The 15,490-nt window shown below is 52.2% G+C and overlaps 1 long non-coding RNA gene across 1 annotated transcript in view; it reads left to right on the top strand.

Moving 5' to 3' along the window:
- Positions 1-12,628: 12,628 nt before the first annotated feature.
- The window catches only part of LOC132658554 (uncharacterized), a 38,559-nt gene continuing 35,697 nt past the window's right edge, over positions 12,629-15,490 (top strand). Inside the window, exon 1 of the long non-coding RNA XR_009598364.1 lies at positions 12,629-12,741. This is a non-coding gene — a long non-coding RNA (uncharacterized LOC132658554). The remainder of the gene's footprint in view (positions 12,742-15,490) is intronic.

Here is a 15,490-nt window from a genome sequence, read left to right on the forward strand (position 1 = left end):
GGATCAGACAACTGGGGACAGCCCCAGAGCCCCTGGCCCCCGGGACTGAGAAAGGCTCTTCTAGGCCTCCCCCCGCCCCTGTTTCCACTCTTGTGCTTCCCTGTGGCCCTGCACCTGTGGCTCCATCTCTGGGGTCCGTGAGTTTGATAAACTTGGCTTTCCCCAGATGTTCTTCTGTGGCCACACCTGACCGACTGTCTCATGAGAGAGCACACAACAGCCTGGGCATGAATCATAATGAATGTGGGTATTTGGCGACACTCTTCAGCCCCCCGAGTACACTGCACACGTATACGTCGGTGTTGGATCAGCAGGTCTGGCCACTGTCCCCCTCCCTTGATGTACCCTGGGACTTTGGGGGCTGGTCACCTGCGGGGCTGACCCTGTCCCAAGGCTGAGGCCCCAGGAACCTCCATCTGGGCTCTGAGGTGCTGCTGACTCAGTGCATTTCAGATAAGCAGGAAGTTCCTGGGAGGAAAACCACAAGCTTTATTTTTATTTAATTCCAGCTATTCTGTGGTTTTTGGAGATGGCCTTTAAAGATTTGTGTTTGATTTTTATCTCAAAGAGAATGCAGAAGAGCCCATGGGTTGGGGTCCAGAGAAAATACACACAGAGAAGAGAAGCAGCGAGTTTGCACCAGGCAGCTGTGAGCAGGATGGGCCTGGGGGACCACCCCCCGGAGGCAGAGGGGTGGCTAGGCTGGTGCTGCGGCCAGAGGCCCTGCCTGGCTGCGCAGGTCAGTCCCAGGGGCCGGCGGGCTCAGCGGGCTGTTGGGTTTTAGGGGAGGTCTCTTTCATTGTCACTGGCCCAGAAAGCACACCAGGCTTTCCCCCTGTCTGGCCATTGTGAGGGTGACTGTGCCTCAGGGGTCCTGTTGGATGTAGTGGGGGACCAACTGGAGGATGGAGACTTCCCAGAAAACACGGTGGGGGCGTCCCTTTGGGGCAGGTCAGAGGGCGGGGAGAGAGGGAGGGCCTTTGTCCCAGGCCGGCCCAGCGCCACTACTCTGACTGCAGCCCTACCAGGGAGCAGCTTGCTGGATAGCAGGCCACCCAAACCACCCTGAGAGCAGCGCGCTCGCCTGGGGCTCCGAGTCCCTGACGCCTTCCCGCTGCAGCCGCCCTCCCCCACTCTGGATCCTGGGAGATTCTCTGTGTCAAGGGAGGGTCACCAAGTTCTTAGGGAAAAATCGAAGCAAATTCACCATAAAAGCTCATCTGTACTTTAGGGAATTTGGGCGGGGAGATGCTTTGACAGATTGGTGCACCCCAAGCCCACCGCAGTGGACCCCGTGCTGGCTGGGGAGGTGTGTGGGCCTGCAGGCCAGTGTGCAGGCGCGTTCGTCTCCTCTGGATCTGGTGACCTTCAGCGTTTGAAGGAGGGGGCCCTAGTCTTGCGGGGACCCAAACTTGGGCCTGCCTGATACTGCCTCAGGACAGGGGGCTCACGTGCGAGCCTCTGTGGAGGGTCGTTGCCTGGCACTGCCTGTCAGGAGGCTGTGGCTTCCACGTGGCTTGTTTCTGGCTGTGTGGACTCCAGAGGTCTTGCTCCTCGTTGGAGTCTCCATTCGTTCGTTCATTCAATGTCCTATTTCCTGCTCCTGCCCCGGCGTCTGGGCCTTGGCCAGTGGGAGCCCCCCTTCCTTTCTGGGTGACAGGTGTCCGAGCTCTGCTTTCCTCGTCCCGCTCTGAGGAGCCTGGGGCCCTCCAGTGGGAGGTGGACTCTGGAGGAGCTCAGGGACGTGGGAAGGTGCGCACACACGTTTGTCCATGCACCTCTGTCTGTAGCCACTTGGACTAAAACTGAGTTCATGCCCGTGTGCCTCTGATTGCCCCCAGTTCCACAGCCTCGCTCTGGTTGCTGCCTCTGTGTGGGACGCATGTCCTCGATACGGAATCCCGGTCCTGCCACTCAGAGCACTTGTCTGTTCCCCTGCTCCGTGGCATCCGTCCCTCGTGAGGACCTGCCTTGTTGCCTCGCCTGGAGAGGACAGAGCTGGTCTGGAATAAGTGAATACAGAGGCGGGAAGGACCCGCACAGTGAGGGTGTACCCCTGCCACCACCATGGGGTCTTTGGCTCCGCCGCCATCTGCTGTGGATAGAGTCACGCCACCTGCTGAAGAAGGAATTCATAGGGCCGGGACTCCGCCTTAGGCCTGTTCATGCTGATCATGCTTAGCACCTTTCCAATGGCCTCTGAGCTCTGTGTTTAGTGCCTATGAAAACAGCAACAGAAGGATAAGACCCCCTCCAGGCAGGGGAACCTTGAAGGTCGTATCTAGGCTACTCATCGCCTAAGAGAAAACATACACTAATCACCCCTTCCTCCAGACAGGCCATACATTTTTCTGTATCTATCAGAGTGTAACCTCGGGTTTATTGATTATTGGCTAATTGTTTGACTGTTTGAGCACATGAGCACATAGCACGTGAATGGTGGGGTTATTGGGATTGTATTTGCCTTGGTTTATGTAAGTCTCAAGGAATTTGGAGTGGTGGGTTCAGACATGTACACATGGGGTATAAAAGATTTTCGCAAATGCTGGTCGGGGTTCCTGGCTAAGAGGAGACTCTGCCTGGGGCCCGCCGGTGTGATAAACTGCACTCCACTATCTGCATTGTCCTGAGTGAGTTTGTTTCCCGGAACCTGTGGCTACAACACTGCCTCAGTTTCCTTCTCTTGAGAATTGGGGTAACAGTGATGCCTGGCTTATTGGAAGAAGGTCATTTCTGTGACGATGGATGCAGGCCTGGTGAGCCCTTGAAGCTGGGCCGTGTGCTTGTGCACGTGTGTGTACATGTGTCTGTGTGGTGTGTCTGTGTGTGTGCACGTTGGCATGGCTCGGGCAGTAACGTGCAGAAGCAGGGCCAGGCGCGGCAGCTGGGTGGCTCTTCCTGCACTTGTGCCTGAGGTGGGGCCCTGCCTGGCTCCTCGGGCCAGTGGCTGCCCTGCCGACCCCCGGCCTCTCTCAGCGGACGCAGCTCTGCTCAGGAGCGCTGGTCACCTGGGGTGGCTCTGCAGGTGGACACTGTGGTCACTGGGCTTTCTGCTGGGCGCTTTGTCACTGTCCCCTGGGCTCTCTGGTCTGGACCGCAGCGCCTCCAGCGGCACGGAGCGCACTGACCCCGTCCGTCCGTCTGTGTCAGTCTGCCGAGCTGCACTTCCTGTCTGCCGCCGCCTGTCCCTGCTCACCCCTCCTAACTGCTCCAGGCCCTGCTGGGCCCATTTCTTGGTTTCCTTTTGGGGGCCCCCTGCGCATCCCGATTAGCATTTGAAAGAGCCTACATTTGCACTTAACAAGCCCGAGGTGGTTTCTGGCCGCAGGGCAGCTGAGTCTGCATCCTGTGACGGGGCAGACTCGGGAGGGGCGGTCTCAGCCCCTGGGCTCCCTGTCTGGCTGATGGGTCCCTTGGATGTTTGCACCTTGGACTCAAACCTGTTTGCTTTCAGGGTCTGTTCCTTTCCCAGGGCTGCCTAAAAACGCCACAGGCTTCGGGGCTCGCGTCCCTTCCCAGTCTGGAGGTCAGAGGTCAGATCAGGCCATTCTCCGTGGCTCCAGGGAGGCTCTTGCTGCCTCGTCCACCTTCTAGGGCTGTCCACGGCCCTTAGTGTTGGTCTCATCTTCACACCGCCCTGGCTGTGTCTCTCCTCCTCCAGTTGCAAGAAGGGGGACCCCTTGCACAGCCTGAGAGTGGGCGCTTGTCTAACCTTTGGTGAATGAATTGCCCGGGGAAACCATGTGCTGGCAAAGCCAGAGGCTCTACTGGGAAGGGGTGCCTGGGCGCAGGAGCGCTGCTCGGAAGCGTGGCGCCCAGTCTCTCCAGGTTGTCTGTCCAGTCATCCTGACTGGGGCGCTTCCTGGCGGTGCACGTGTCTCTCAGCCAAGGTGGACTCCGGCGAGAAGGACTCTGGGAGGTTGTAGGACCTGTGGGCTGCTGTCTTCTCTCTCCTTCTGACCTTTCCCAAATCATTCTGTTTGGTGGTAACTCATTAGTTCCGTGTTCCTTACCAGGACTTCCTGCTGTAAGAGAACTCTCACAGGTCATTTCTATCTTGCCTGGCCGGGGTGGGTGGTTTCAGGCTGTGTCACTCCTGACACTCCTCCTGTAAGGCCTCCAGTCTTAGGGGATCAGGGCTGCCCTCCTCCAGGGGGGCCTCATCTTCTGCATTCATTGGCAGGTGGATTCTTTACCACTGCGCCACCTGGGAGGCCCCCGGGGGGCCTTATCTTAAGGCCCCATTTCCAGACAAGGTCACCTTCTGAGATGCTGGGGTCAGGATATCAACATCTACTTTGGGGGGACACAGTTTAGCCCATAGCAGGGTGCCAGCTATATTGTCTTGTATTTGAAGGTATCAATGTTATTTACATCTTAAAGTATTTAATTTTTAGGGCTATGCATTGAAACATGAGCTCTGTGTTCCAGTGCTCCCAGTTCCTCCCTAAGAAATGGGCGCCCCTGCTTCTCTGTGTCTTGGGTGTCCTGTGTGCGCAGAGCCCTCCACACACACACCCTTCTGAACCTTCTGTGAGGGGTTGACTCCACCTGCAAGGCCTGTCTTTTGTGGACATAATTTAGTGACATTAAAAGTTGGTAACACAGTCTGGACACAACAGAGAATATCTTTGTAGAAGCTGCACTCACAGGCACAAGTGTGACCCAAGTTCCTGCAGGGGAGTGCCGGGTCACAGAGGGTGGGTATTTGTAACTCAGTTCTTTAACTTTTTATTGTGGAATGATCTCACATCTAGAGGAAAGTTGCAAAAACAGTATGGTGAATTCTGCATTCCTTTCTCCCAGCTCACCCAAAAGTCAATGTTTCCTGTGTTTGTCCTCAGAGATTAAGCTGCGTTATGGTGCCCGCCCCCAACATATTCCAGGGGTGTGTTTCCTAAACACGAGGTGTTCATTCTCCTAAAACTGAAGCACAAGGCAAACTCGGGATGTTAACCTCAAACAACACTAGGTGTTCTCTAATCTGAAGTTTGTACTCATACTTCTTTCAGCTCAGTTCAGTTCAGTTCAGTTCAGTCAGCCAGTCGTGTCCGACTCTTTGCAACCCCATGAATTTAAGCACGCCAGGCCTCCCTGTCCATCACCAACTCCCGGAGTTCACTCAGACTCACTTCCATCGAGTCGGTGATGCCATCCAGCCATCTCATCCTCTGTCGTCCCCTTCTCCTCCTGCCCCCAATCCCTCCCAGCATCAGGGTCTTTTCCAATGGGTCAACTCTTCGCATGAGGTGGCCAAAGTACTGGAATTTCAGCTTTAGCATCATTCCTTCCAAAGAACACCCAGGACTGATCTCCTTCAGAATGGACTGGTTGGATCTCCTTGCAGTCCAAGGGACTCTCAAGAGTCTTCTCCAACACCACAGTTCAGAAGCATCAATTCTACGGCGCTCAGCTTTCTTCACAGTCCAACTCTCACAACCATACATGACCACAGGAAAAACCATAGCCTTGACTAGACGGACCTTTGTTGGCAAAGTAATGTGTCTGCTTTTGAATATGCTATCTATGTTGGTCATAACTTTTCTTCCAAGGAGTAAGCATCTTTTTAATTTCATGGCTGCAATCACCATCTGCAGTGATTTTGGAGCCCCCAAAAATAAAGTCTGACACTGTTTCCACTGTTTCCCCATCTATTTCCCATGAAGTGATGGGACCAGATGCCATGATCTTAGTTTTCTGAATGTTGAGCTTTAAGCCAACTTTTTCACTCTCCACTTTCACTTTCATCAAGAGGCTTTTTAGTTCCTTTTCACTTTCTGCCATAAGGGTGGTGCCATCTGCATATCTGAGGATATTGATCTTTCTCCTGGCAATCTTGATTCCAGCTTGTGCTTCTTCCAGCCCAGTGTTTCTCCTGATGTACTCTGCATAGAAGTTAAATAAGCAGGGTGACAATATACAGCCTTGACGTACTCCTTTTCCTATTTGGAGCCAGTCTGTTGTTCCATGTCCAGTTCTAACTGTTGCTTCCTGACCTGCATACAGGTTTCTCAAGAGGCAGGTCTGGTGGTCTGGTATTCCCATCTCTTTCAGAATTTTCCACAGTTTATTGTGATCCACACAGTCGAAGGCTTTGGCATAGTCAATAAAGCAAAAATAGACATTTTTCTGGAACTCTGTTGCTTTTTCGATGATCCAGCGGATGTTGGCAATTTGCTCTCTGGTTCCTCTGCCTTCTCTAAATCCAGCTGGAACGTCTGGAAGCTCTTGGTTAATTGTCCCAGAATGACTTCTGCACACTTGTAGGTTGATTCTCAAGTGTTTCATCTCCTTGGTTTCCGAGGTTGATGGGGTGGCGGGGGTGGGGGGTATGTATTGGTTATTTTGTGTGGACAGAAAACTCTGGATTTCTGTGTGTTAATTTCATGCCTTTGTGAACTCACTTATCGTTTGAGTCTGTTTTCCCCATTGATTCTTTAGGGCTAAGCCTGCTGTCCAATGCAGCTGTCACCTGCAGCTGTTGAATTTTTTTTTAATATTTATTTATTTGGCTGGGTCAGGTCTTTGCTGTGGCACATGAAGTCTAGTTGTGGAGTGCGGGCTCCAGAGCAACTGGTCTTAGTTGCCCCACAGCATGTGGGATCTTAGTTCCTCAACCAGGGGTCCACCGCATGGCAAGGCAGATTCTTAACCACTGGACCGCCGGGGAAGTCCCTCTAGTTGTTGAATTTTGATGCAAAAGCACTAACTGAAAGATTGGCCATCAGGATACAACACTGCTTGAGGAAAACCATGTATGGATTTTTTTTTCCCAGTAGACATGTATGGATGTGAGAGTTGGACTATAAAGAAAGCTGAGTGCCAAAGAATTGATGCTTTTGAACTGTGGTGTTGGAGAAGACTCTTGAGAGCCCCTTGGACTGCAAGGAGACCCAACCAGTCAATCCTAAAGGAAATCAGTCCTGAATATTCATTGGAAGGACTGATGCTGAAGCTGAAACTCCAATACTTTGGCCATCTGATGTGAAAATCTGACTGTTTGGAAAAGACCCTGATGCTGGGAGGGATTGGGGGCAGGAGAAGGGGGTGACAGAGGATGAGATGGTTGGATAGCATCACCAGCTCAATGAACATGAGTTTGAGTAAGCTCCAGGAGTTGGTGATGGACAGGGAAGCCTGGTGTGCTGCAGTCCATGGGGTTGGAAACAGTTGGACACGACTGAGCAACTGAGCTGAACTGAACAACCCAGGCGGATTTTTCCCAACATTCCAAAGTTACTTCATTATCAGAAATTCTATATAGAAAATTAAATTTTGTCAGGGCTTTAAAAAAATATTTATTTATTTTGGCTGTGCTGGGTCTTCGTTATGGCACACAGGCTCAGTAGTTACAGTGCCCAGGCTTATTTGTGGCACGTGGATCTAGTTCCCTGACCAGGGATCGAACGTGGGCTCCCTGCATTGGGAGCTCGGAGTCTTAGCCATTGGACCACCAGGCAAGTCCCCGTCAGTGCTCTTTTTGCACCTATGGGGATAATCACATGATTTTTCTTCTGAAATGTACCTGTATAGTGAATTTTCTGTATCAAATTTCTGACAGTGTGGTAACTTTGCGGAGTACTGGGATAAATCCCCCTTGGTGTGGTGTCTTATTTTCCCCATACAGCGTTGCATTCTGATGCCCAGTGTTTCGGTTAGTGCTTTCACATCAGTATTAGTAAGTAATGCTGCTTTGTAAATGTCTTCTTTTATGCTGTCCTTATTGTGGTTAGGTTACCAGTTTTCTTCTTGCATTAGAAAAAGAATATAAAAGTTACCACCTCATTTCAACATTGTGGCATGATTTGTAAAGCTTTAAGACCATTTGGCCCTGAAAGATTTGGTAGGACTTATCTGTGAAATTATCTATGCCTAATTTTGGGGGAGGGTAGGGTGGATTGGGGTGGTTTATGGTACCTTTTTTTTTCCATGGAAAAAGGTCTGAATTTTCCATGTCTAACAGTGTCAGTTTGGATGTGTGTTTCCCAGGACATTTCCTATTTCTTCTGTGTCTTCAGACTCATTTGTAGAGCCTGACGCAAAGTGGCCTCTTTTCATGATTCCTATTGTTTCAATGATTATTTGCCCTTATTACCTCTTATTTTGTGTATCTGGCGCTCTCCTCTTCTCTCAATTAAGGTAACGAATAGATGACATGTTCTGTTAGTTTAAAAATTAGGATTTTGGTTTACTAATCATGACTGCGATTTTCTGTTACTTACCCTGTCATATCTGTAATCATTTTTTAGTGTTTCCTTTCATATGCTCTTTATTGATTTACTCAGTTCTTTTTCTAAGCTTTTTTGGGTTGGGAATTTAACTTGTTTTCATATTTTTAAATAAAAATGTTTAATCCTGCGAATTGTCCTATGATCAGTGCTTTAAATGTATTTCAAAGATTTTGGTATGTAGTGTTTTCACATCATTATTTCTTGTTAGAAATTCTGTAATTTTAGCTGTTTTCGCCCACTCATCCAGGAGTTAGCAATTTAAAAAAATCTCCACATGGAAGCCCTTTCTGTCTTCTTTTTGATACTTCATAACTTGTGGCCTTGTTGCATTCTGGTCAGTTTTGTAACACTTCCACTTGGTGGGATTCGATTTCTGTGGCTGTGTAGCAGATTTCCGCAGCTCGGCTTGAGTCACACCTGTTTGCCATCACCTCCGGGCTCCGCGGGTGGCGGTCCCTGCCTAGCTCGCCGGGCCAGACCCATGGGGTGCTGTGCACGTGCTCCCTCGGGGGGCCGTGCTCCTCGTGTGGGGGCGTCTCGACCGGCTCAGGTGGGAACCTGGAGCCGGTGGGGAGTGGCCCGGGGAGCCACAGCGCCTTCGCGCGTCCTCCTGCGGTCCCGCGCACATGCAGGGCCCAGAGTGATTGGAGGGAGAAGGGAGCGGTTCAGAGGTGGCTCTGAGCACGGTCATCCGCGGGCGGTAGGTGGACTCCTTCCTGGTTGTGCCTGGGGGGCTTGGCTGTGAGCTCCTGGGTGAGGGGGGAGAACTCCAGGGGACGGGTAGGTACGTCCAGGGCTGGGTCGGGTGACACCCGTGCTGACCGGGTGTCGGGCTGGTTCCCAGGGGCCACATGGAGGTGGAGGCCGGCGAGGGAGCGGGGCCCAGGGCCTCAGGCTCGGGGCTTGGCCGTGCTGGGGGGCAAGCTTAGGTTGGGGTGGCGGCAAGGCTGGAGGAGGGAGTGGGAGGCTGGGCAGGGAAGCAGGTGAGGGTCGGTGATGGGCGTGGCCTGTGGGGGGGTGTCTGGCAGTGGTGTGTGCTGGGGCAGGGGGGCCTGGACTGTCTGGGGTCTTCTAGGTTGGGAGGTTGTTGGAGTGGGGTCGAGTTGGGGGCAGACCCCCAGCAGGTTTGGCTGCCCCCCAGGGGCCAAGTCCTGACCACTGGACCACCCAGGGTTTCCTTGCTGGCTGTCTGGAGGCGTCTCCACGGGACAGAGACTGGAGGTAGGACCCCAGCGTCAGAGGCAGCAGCGGGCCCTGACACCATAGCTGGCATCAGCGCAGAAGAGGTTTGAGTCAGGGTTGTGGGGAAACAGCCAAGGGGAGGCAGGCTCCTCCTCTCCTGTGTGAGCAGGACCAGGAAACACATCTGTGTGCGTCTCGTTCTTTGTTATTTTTCCCTTGGCTTTTCCTCACTGGCAGAATCTAAGACCCATGTGAAATAGGTTAGATTAGATTAGTGGTTTGAGAACCTCCACGGGGGATGGCCAGGCCGCTTCCCCTCAATTCTACCTGGTGTTTGTATGACGTGGGGCTGCAAGCAGAAAGGCCCTTGTCCCTTGGTCCAGCTCTGCCCACGGGCGCTGGACGTTGGTACGAGTGAGGCCGAGGTCCGGAACCACAGACCGGTCAAGGCAGCTCCAAGGGACGCACTGTAGCCCCACAAAGGCACTCGGCTCATGAGTACGAAAATCACCATGAAGCTGTCAAAATGGTGGTGGAATGAGGCGTGGGGAGGCTGCCTAGACCAGACCTGGTCAGTCGGGGAGCGGGTCTCTGGGCCTAGTGCCAGCCTCTCACCTCCAGAGGTCAGCATGACAGTCTGGGGGTCCTGTTGACATGGTGACACTCCTTCCTGGGAGCTCTTGGCAGGCAGTGGTGGGCCAGCACTCACCTTGGCTGAACCTGGACTTGGGGGCTTCACATGCAGGAGCAGCTCCTTCAGACCCGGCCTCTGAGGGGCGGGGGCATCTGCAGGCCCACCCTGGGCCTGACCGCGGCTCAGCACTGGGCCCGGGGGAGCGGGGGTGGCTCCCGGGCTGGGGCCCCTGCCCTGGGGAGGAGACCCTGGTGTGACTCTGTGCAGGACGTGGTGCTTGTCTGCCAGCTTCTCCCACTTGGCACTGGTAGCCATCCGGCCTTCTCTGGACTGTCTGCCCCCTCCCACCCTGCCCCAGCTCCTCCAAACAGGGGTCAGTCCCCAGCTGACTGCTGTGTGGCTCTCCCCACTGAGGGGTGGTGGCTGTGTTGACGCCTTTTGTCAGGCTCAGGAACCTCTCGTCCCAATTTGCTGAGAGGTGGTTGCTGTTTATCGTGAATAGATACTGAATTTTGTCTGATGTTTTTTCCGCCTCTGTTGATAGGATTGTGTGGTTTCTCTTATTTGGTCTTTTAATTGATTTTTGAGTTTCGAAGCCGCTATGCATTTCTAGGCGGAGCCCACTTGATCGGTGGCTTGTTTTCTGTGTTGTGAGGGATCATGGTCTCTGATTTTCTTATTTGTCCTTTCTTAATTTGGTTTGGATAAAGCTGACCTGGGAAGTGTTCCCTCTTTTTCTACTTTCTGGAAGAGATCAGGTAGGACTGCTGTTATTTCTTCCTTAAATGTTTGAAGAATCCGCCTGCAATGCAGGAGACCCAGGTTTGATCCCTGGGTGAAGAAGATCCCCTGGAGGAGGGCATGGCAACCCACTCCAGTATTCTTGCCTGGAGAATCCCCATGGAAAGAGGAGCCTGGTGGGCTACAGTCCATGGGTTCGCAGAGCTGGACACGACTGAGCGACTAAACCACCACCACTAGAATTCACCAGTAAAACCACTTGGGCCTGGGCATTTCTCTTTCATAGTTATAACTACAAATTCAATGTCCTCACAGTTATAGGACTATACAGTACCTGTTACATTTGAGTAGGTTTGGGTGTTTGTGGTTTGGGAGGATTTGGTTCATTTCATCTAAATTATCAAAGGAGAGCTGTTCCTACATCTGACTTGGGTGTGTCCAGTGAGGCCGGGGCCAAGCGTGTGCCCCCAGGGCCAACCAGAGAGGTCAGAGGAAGCCCGGGAGGGAGTGCTCCCGTCACACCTGCACTCGGGTGGGATGGTGGCTGTGCTGGTGTCCTGGGGCTGCTAAGTCAGGTCCCCACAACCTGGACAGCTGAAATCAGGTGACGTCCCCTGTGTGCCATCTCCCCTTGGGGTTAGGACCCTGGGCCCAGCCTCGCCTCCTCTTAGCTCATCGAACTGGAAAGCCCCTATTCCAAGGTTATGTTCTGAGGTTCTGCGTAGATGTAAATTTTGGGAGACACTGTTCAACTCAACATTCAAAAAACTAAGATCTTGGCATCTCGTCCCATCACTTCATAGCACATAGATAGAGAAAAAGTGGCAACAGTGACAGATTTTATTTTCTTGGGCTCTAAAATCACTATGGGTGGTGACTGCAGCTATGAAATTAAAAGATGCTGCTCCTTGGAAGGAAAGCTACGACAAAACTAGACAACGTATTAAAAAGCAGAGACATCACTTTGCCAACAAAGGTCCGTGCAGTTGAAGGGGGTGACAGAGGATGAGATGGTTAAATGGCATCTCTGACTCAGTGGAGGTGGTGAAGGACAGGGAAGCCGGGGTGCTGCAGTCCGTGGGGTTGCAGAGTCAGGCATGACTTAGCAGCTAACAACAGCAAACTCAATCTGCTACTGCCGACATATAGGCCGTCCCTGGTGGAGTTGATCCCCTTGTGTGGGGACTGAGGAGCAGGGAACCCCAGGCCTGGGGATGCCTGACCTGAGACCCGCGGTGAAGGACACACCAGGGTGGACCCAGGACAGCCTCTTGGGTGGACCTGTGTGCTAAAGCCCCAGGGCCATGGTTGGCAAGGGGTGTGCTTGTGGCACTGGGTTGGAAGCAGCTGGGGGAGGATGGGACCGCTGGATCTGGGTAGTTGTCTGGGGGTGTTGGTGTTGGCAGGGCCTGGTCCCCCAGGACAACGCATGAGCTCTGAACGTGCCGTCCACTCCACTGGATGTGACGGTAAAAGGCCTCGGGGGCCGCAGTGCCCGGTGGAGATGGACAGACGGGACGGAGGGACGGCCCGGCCGGCTGCTTGCTGGGCGCCAGCCCCTGCAGCTGCACGCGGCCTCAATGGACTGAGGGGCTTTGATGGGGACACAGTTGGCCCCTGATAACTCGCTAATGGCGCTTCATATTTTTTCGTCTAGAAGAATTGTGTGAGTGTGAAGACTGCAGGGAGATGGAGGCCACTTGATGAAGAGCCTTGAGCCCACCCCTTAAAGGAACAAGGCGCGTTTCTCCCAAGGCCCCGACAGCTGGCTCCTCCAGCTCCAGCCCAGCCTATTGAGATGCAAATGCATGCCTGGCGGGAGTGCAGCTGCTGGCTGGCACTGAGGCCCTCGCCCCAGGTGCAGCCCCTCCGAGCCAGCGCCAGCCGGGGCTGCCACACAGACGACCCTTCCAGGACAAATGGCATCGTGGCCCCACGCGGGAGGAGAGGCAGGTGAGAGGCTTTGTCTGGTTCTGCCGGCTCTGTGCCACCGCTTGCCTGACTTTCGGCCCCAAAGTGCGGTGTCCCTGCAGGTAGATGAAGGAAGCTTTGGGAACCTGCTCTGGTCCTCAGGGCTTGGGGAGAGGGAGGAAGGGCTGTCTGGGGCTTTTGAGTCTCTCGCAACAGGTTTATGAACTCAGGGAACAAAGCCCTTCGACAATGGGCAACCAACAAAGGGAAAATGTGTCGGTCAGAACACAAGAGAGGTGCTCGGGGAACCTACCCGGAGTCAAGTGGGCACACACGGTCTGGGAAAAGACAAACACCAGCTCCAGACTCTTACAGTAAATGCGGCCTAAAAGGTCTGACACTATGACGAGAGCATTTTTCTGTAGAAAGCATTTTAATTGTGGATTGGAACACATATGGAAGTTCACAAAACGTGAGCTCAGAAAATGTTCACAAACAGGATGTGGGTGTAACTGCCCCAGGAGGCGCCCCCCAGTGTTATCTGCACTGGCCTGTGCTCCCGTGGGGTCGAGTCGTACGTGAAATCGTGCGGCAGAATTCGAGTGCCGTCAGTTGTCCCATCGTGCACGTGCAGGCCCGTGTGTATTTCTCCGCTCCTGAGAGGCGTCTGGGTCCTCAGTGACCCATCAGTGCTGCTGTGACCTCTTGTGCTTGCCTGTAGTGCACAGGGACATCTGTCTACACGTCTGTTGTGATGCTTCAGACATGGCACTGCTGGGTCCTGGTGTGTACAGCATCCGCCTTAGGAGACGTCACCAGTCTCCAGTGGGGACCAATGCTTCTACTGCTCTCTGGCTTCACCAACACCTGGCATTGAAAGTCTCATTTTAGCCTGCTGTAGTGAGGTTCCAGGGTTTCTTACTTGACCGAGGGATAAGTGGTGGCATGCTGGAGCTGGCTTGACTGCCACACAAGACTGCCCATGCTCACTGCTCCCAAGCTCTGTGCTGAGTGATCTGGTGAGAGTATTTAATCATGGAAATTAAAAAATACTACAAATCAGGGCTTTATCCACGGAGTCAGTCATAATTTACATAAAACAAAATGCACCTATGTTAAGTGTACAGCTTGATGGTTTCTGAGAAACCCTGAAGTACCTACCCTGCAATTAAGACAGAACATTTCCAGCTCTTGTAAATACTCCCTTGTTTCACTTCCCAGTCAGCCCCTCCCCAACCCGCCCCGTGGGGTTAACCCCTGACCTGTTCTCTGTCCCTGTAGTTGAGACTCTTTCCCTCCCTATAGCCCTGTATAAGGGGATGACAGAGGATGAGATGGTTGGATGGCATCACCGACTTGATGGACGTGAGTTTGAGGAAGCTTTGTGAGTTGGTGATGGACAGGGAAGCCTGACATGCTGCAGTCCATGGGGTCACAGAGAGTCAGGCATGACTGAGCGACTGACCTGATAGCCCTGTATACATGGAATGATACAGTGTGTATTCCAGTGTGTATTAGCTCAGCATGTTTTCGAGGTTCAGGTTTGTAGCAATGATTTGATCCATTTATTGCTAAGAATTATTTGTTGTGTGTTTACGGCACTATGGGCTCATCCACTTGCCTACTGATGGACTCCTGGGCTGCTCCCAGCTCTGTGGTTATTATGAGCAAGTCTGCTAAGGACCTGCTTACAGGTCTCTGTGTTTTCATACCTAGGAGAGGAATGGCTGGGCCGTATGGTAGTACATGTTTAATGTTTTTTCAAAATGCCGAACTGTTTTTCATGTGGTTGTACGTTTTTATATTCTGACCAGTAGTGTGTGTTTCCTCTTCCTCTATTTTATGAAAGTTTGTGTAGGATGATATTTTTTTCATTAAATGTTGGATAGAACATACTAATCAGGCCATCTTGGTCTGAAGTTTTGTGAGAAGATTTTAAATTAAGAATTCATTTTTAAAAAATTGTTATGGAACTGTTAGGGTTTTCTCTTTCTTTGTGAGTCAGTTTTAGTACGGGTACTTTCATGGAATTCTTTTTCACGTCAACTGGCATGTAAAGTCTATTGGAGTAAAACTCACAATCTTCTCTTCTTATCCTTTCGGTGTCTATAGGATCTGTAGTGATGTCCCCCTTTTTCTTCTTGATGCTGTAATTTGTGTTTTGTCTCCTTTTTTGCTTGTTCATTGTGGCTAGAAGTGTATCCCTTTTACTGATACATTTTTAAGCTTTTTAAAAAGCAAAGATACTCATTTCTTTTCGAAAATGTTTATCACTTTTGACTGCCCTGGTCTTTGCTGCTGTGGGTGGACTTTCTCCGGTTGCAGTGGGGGGTGCTCTCTGTGATGCGTGGGCTTCCCGTTGCAGCGGCTTCTCTCATTGCGGAGCCCAGGCTTCAGGGCACACGGGCTCCACAGCTGTTGCTCAAGGGCTTAGCTGTTCCTTGGCATGCGGAGTATTCCGGGACCGGGGATCGAACCTGTGTTCCCTACACCGGCAGGTGGATTCTTAACCACTGGATCACCAGGGAAGTCTCCTTTCACTGATATTTTCAAGGAACCAGAGTGGGTTTCAGTGATTTTGTTCTCTAATGTTTGGTCCTGAAAGGGTTTTTGTTTTATGCAGAGGTCTTTGGTGGGAGTCCCCATGTCATCAGGACTAGGTGCCTCTTCCCTGCAGCCTGGGGTACACTGTTCTGCCTTTCACCTCCTCTGGTACTGAATTTTGTGTGTGTGAGTTCAGATACAAAATTTGATTTTTTGTCCTCCAGCATTTTTGCATGGGTTGAGCCAG

The sequence above is a fragment of the Ovis aries genome, chromosome 24, assembly GCF_016772045.2.
Source record: "Ovis aries strain OAR_USU_Benz2616 breed Rambouillet chromosome 24, ARS-UI_Ramb_v3.0, whole genome shotgun sequence".
Taxonomy (NCBI): Eukaryota; Metazoa; Chordata; class Mammalia; order Artiodactyla; family Bovidae; genus Ovis; species Ovis aries.